Source organism: Carassius auratus, unplaced genomic scaffold (genome assembly GCF_003368295.1).
Source record: "Carassius auratus strain Wakin unplaced genomic scaffold, ASM336829v1 scaf_tig00048304, whole genome shotgun sequence".
Taxonomy (NCBI): Eukaryota; Metazoa; Chordata; class Actinopteri; order Cypriniformes; family Cyprinidae; genus Carassius; species Carassius auratus.
This window is the reverse complement of record NW_020527071.1, coordinates 15,001-20,000: the sequence shown is the minus strand read 5'-3', so window position 1 is coordinate 20,000 and position 5,000 is coordinate 15,001. Positions and strand designations below refer to the sequence as shown.

The 5,000-nt window shown below is 40.5% G+C and overlaps 1 protein-coding gene across 2 annotated transcripts in view; it reads right to left on the bottom strand.

Annotated features, from left to right (window-relative positions):
* Nucleotides 1–5,000, bottom strand: part of LOC113089016 (syntaxin-18-like) — an 8,909-nt gene that overhangs the window by 3,456 nt on the left and 453 nt on the right. The window lies entirely within an intron of this gene.

The following is a 5,000-nucleotide window of genomic DNA, read 5'->3' as shown; positions in this document are numbered from 1 at the left end:
TGTATCTGCATTACTGTAAGGGTAGGTTTAGGGTTGGGGTAGGTGTAGACTTTAATAAAAACGCAATCTAATTGGCAGAAAATAATATTTATTGTTGGTTTCCTGACGCTGTATCCCTTCTAGCTACAACCGCGAATATAACACATAATTACTGTATTTGCAGTACTGTAAGGGTATGATTAGGGTTGTGGTAGGTGTAGACGTTAATAAACCATAACTTTACAGTAGCATTTTTCGTTGTGGAATTGTACTACCCACTGTTTTAGTGGAAGGTAGGAAAATCTGACAGTGTAGGACAAATCGACAGAACACCAGCTTTACTGACGAGATGCGCTTAACGATCGGCCGATCGTGATCGGAGCACCCCTAACTGAATCAATCTAGCTCGAAAGGTTATAGAGTTAGTCTTAAATGTGCTGAGCTGATTAAAGTGTTTCACTGTTTGCTAAAGATTGATTGAGAGAATCAGTGAATCAGCAGTGATTCAGCAGTGAATCAGAAGTGAATCAGCAGTGAATCAGAAGTGAATCAGCAGTGAATCAGCAGTGAATCAGAAGTGAATCAGAAGTGAATCAGCAGTGAATCAGCAGTGAATCAACAGTGAATCAGCAGTGAATCAGCAGTGAATCAGCAGTGAATCAGAAGTGAATCAGAAGTGAATCAGCAGTGAATCAGCAGTGAATCAACAGTGAATCAGAAGTGAATCAGCAGTGAATCAGAAGTGAATCAGCAGTGAATCAGCAGTGAATCAGAAGTGAATAAGCAGTGAATAAGCAGTGAATAAGCAGTGAATCAGCAGTGAATAAGCAGTGAATAAGCAGTGAATCAGAAGTGAATTTATCCTCTTCCTATTTGGCGCCTAAACTCTGGAATAACCTACCTAACATTGTTCGGGAGGCAGACACACTCTTGCAGTTTAAATCTAGATTAAAGACCCATCTCTTTAACCTGGCATACACATAACATACTAATATGCTTTTAATATCCAAATCCGTTAAAGGATTTTTAGGCTGCATTAATTAGGTAAACCGGAACCGGAACACTTCACATAACACCGTACTTTCTACATCATTAGAAGAATGGCATCTACGCTAATATTAGTCTGTTTCTCTCTTGTTCCGAGGTCACCGTGGCCACCAGATCCAGTCTGTGTCCAGATCAGAGGGTCACTGCAGTCACCCGGATCCAGTACGTATCCAGACCAGATGGTGGATCAGCACCTAGAAAGGACCTCTACATCCCTGAAAGACAGCGGAGACCAGGACAACTAGAGCCCAGATACAGATCCCCTGTAAAGACCTTGTCTCAGAGGAGCACCAGGACAAGACCACAGGAAACAGATGATTCTTCTGCACAATCTGACTTTGCTGCAGTCTGGAATTGAACTACTGGTTTCGTCTGGTCAGAGGAGAACTGATCCCCAACTGAGCCTGGTTTCTCCCAAGGTTTTTTTCTCCATTCTGTCACCGATGGAGTTTCGGTTCCTTGCCGCTGTCGCCTCTGGCTTGCTTAGTTGGGGTCACTTCATCTACAGCGATATCATTGACTTGATTGCAAATTAAAACAGACACTATTTCAACTGAACAGAGATGACATCAATGAATTCAATGATGAACTGCCTTTAACTATCATTTTGCATTATTGAGACACTGTTTTCCAAATGAATGTTGTTCAGTGCTTTGGCGCAATGTATTTTGTTTAAAGCACTATATAAATAAAGGTGATTGATTGATTGATTGAAGTGAATCAGAAGTGAATCAGCAGTGAATCAGCAGTGAATCAGAAGTGAATAAGCAGTGAATCAGAAGTGAATCAGCAGTGAATCAGAAGTGAATCAGCAGTGAATCAGAAGTGAATCAGAAGTGAATAAGCAGTGAATAAGCAGTGAATCAGAAGTGAATCAGCAGTGAATCAGCAGTGAATCAGAAGTGAATCAGCAGTGAATCAGAAGTGAATAAGCAGTGAATCAGAAGTGAATAAGCAGTGAATCAGAAGTGAATAAGCAGTGAATCAGAAGTGAATCAGAAGTGAATAAGCAGTGAATCAGAAGTGAATCAGAAGTGAATCAGCAGTGAATCAGAAGTGAATCAGAAGTGAATAAGCAGTGAATAAGCAGTGAATCAGAAGTGAATCAGCAGTGAATAAGCAGTGAATCAGAAGTGATTCACATGAACGAACACAAACCACAGTCAACAGCTCGTAACTAAACACATCATCTGAAGGTCTTCCTGTGTTCTGCTCATCTGGTCTATCATTAATAAATAAATACAGAAGATATTTACTCATCCTATTGGTTCATTATTAAAAAATAAAATGAATTAATTGTTTTATTATAATTAAAATAAGAAAATTAAAATAATGGGTAATAATAGATTCTGATGGTATTGTTACGACCCTATCTGTCAAAATGAAGGACACTGTTAAAGTCTAACACATAATAGCTAGCTTACAAGAAGTATTACAACATTATCAACAATCCCATACATTACAATAATTTATAGCAATTCTACACACGTTTGTTCATATCATCGTAAAATCTAACTTTATTATCACCCAGCTATTACTACAGGAAACTAAGCTCAGGATTATCCATCTGAGATCAGGAGGAGTGTGTGTCTTCATCAGGTTTGAGGAAATGTAGCACTGCATCAGTGTCTCATCAATGGATGCTCTGCAGTGAATGGGTGCCGTCAGAATGAGAGTCTGATAAAAACATCCCAATAATCCACAGCACTCCAGTCCATCAGTGAACATCTGGAGAAGACAAAACCTGAAACACATCCAGCATTAAGATGATTTTAACTCAAACACATAGAGTGGCACCGATTCACTGCAGAGCATCCATTGATGAGACACTGATGCAGTGCTACATTTCTACAAATCTGTTTCCATAAACACAAACTCATGCTGATCTGAGATGGATAATCCTGAGGGTGAGGAGATTTTGGCTGAACGGTTCCTCTAAAATGTAAAAAGACAAACGCATGACTAACAGTGCAGTCTTTGCTCTTGATGGAGTACAGTGTCTTACAGACAGAACTGAGGCCAAAGCTTCGGTCAAAGAAACAGCAAACGGTTTGTATTTCAGAACATTCTGGCGTGCGTCAGATCCTCGAATGCGTCTCGTTTACACGGAGGTACAGCACTGGAGCGCTTCGGGCCATCACGAGACCTTCCTCGAGATCTGTCCCGTCGAGAGGAGCACAACATCTGCTGCACATTAGGAGCCGCGACTGATCTCATATTTACTCTGTTTTCATCTTCCACCTCTAATCACGGCCGTCCAGGATCGGCTTTCTCAGAGAAACTGTTCCAAAGCTGAATCCAAATCTTATTTTAGCATGTTTATGAATCAAAGCGGAGCGGGGCTCAGAAACACAAGATCAGATCACTGTCGAGTCAAGAACCGAGTGTTTCCCAGAACACAACACCCTCAGCAGTGAAGAACCCAGCGGCCTGCGTCTGACGAACACTCTTCTGGTCACTATAACCCTGAGGAGAAATACTCATCTGGGACGGGAAGATTCCCTGATTCCAGCAGTGCATTGGAAGTGTGTCTTGGATCACATAACAGCCAATCACAAAATATTCAATTCAGCTCCAGATAACACCTTATTTTCTAATTTCCCAAACCCCTCTTTTTTCCCTCCGAGACAGACTTAGCTCATTTACTTCCTAACCTTTCAGGTAAACGTACGTGTGGACTTATAAAGCAGTATACGACAGTAACAGCCAGTTCATTTAATTAGAACCACAGTAATACTATCCCTGCCATGGTTTAGAATAAATACATGAAAATATCCATAAAAACTAAAGGGTTTCAAATAGTTTCAGATATTTAAATGATCTCTTTCTTTTACACTGGACAAATAGAATTATATCAAATTAAATGTATGCAGTTTTGCTGAGAAGATAAACATATGTGAGCTATTTAGTGGAAACAGATAAACACATATTTATTGCAGTGTTTCTGATTCAGCGCGTCAAAAGGAAACATGCAAATCTGACTGTTTTCTCCTAGTTATGTCCTTCAGATATAGAGATAACTTTACACAGAAAGACATGCGGTAACACAGAAACTCTGTGACTAAAGCGTGCTTCTGTTTCCTGAACCGAACTGAACTCGGATCGCACTGCATTACAGGAGTGAATCACATCAGCTGCTTCATACGAGTCCTCCAGATCTCTAGTGATTACACGTATTAGACGTTTAAAGCAGTCACAAATAATACATCTGTCATCATTCTCTCACATTATTCCAAACCTGTTTGACTTTCTTTCTTCTGCTGATCACAAAATAAAAGATAATGTGAGGAACGTCGGGAACCAAACAATACTGAACACAATGACTTGCATTAATGAACAAAACCAAACCAAAGAGACATTTCTCATGGTGTCTTTCAGTGTTGAGAGACAGACAAACAGATCCGAACCACAGGAGAGAGAGTAAATAAAGACAGAATGAGTGAAGTGTCACTTTAACAGAGTTTTATTACACAGCTCTCCGGAAACCCTTTATCAGTTAATATTCCTCACATAATCATCCCTCTCTGCTCACACCAGAGCAAACTGATCATTAATCACAGTTCATCTTCATCTTCTTCATTCATCACTTGATCTGATCACAGTCAATACATCGAGTCAACGTTTACATCTCAGGTCCATTAACGAGTGTTTCTGCTTATTTATTCATTTAACACTGACGTCTGTTACTGTATGTATGTATTCGCGTAATGTGTGTGTGTGTGTGTGTGTGTGTGTGAGAGAGAGAGAGTGTGTGTGTGTGTGTGTGTGTGTGTGTGAGAGAGAGTGTGTGTGTGTGTGTGTGTGTGTGTGTGTGTGTGTGTGTGTGTGTGTGTGTGTGAGAGAGAGAGAGTGTGTGTGTGTGTGTGTGTGTGTGTGTGTGAGAGAGAGAGAGTGTGTGTGTGTGTGTGTGTGTGTGTGTGTGTGTGTGTGTGGGAGTATGTGTGTCTCTGTGTGTGTGTGTGTGTGTGTGTGTG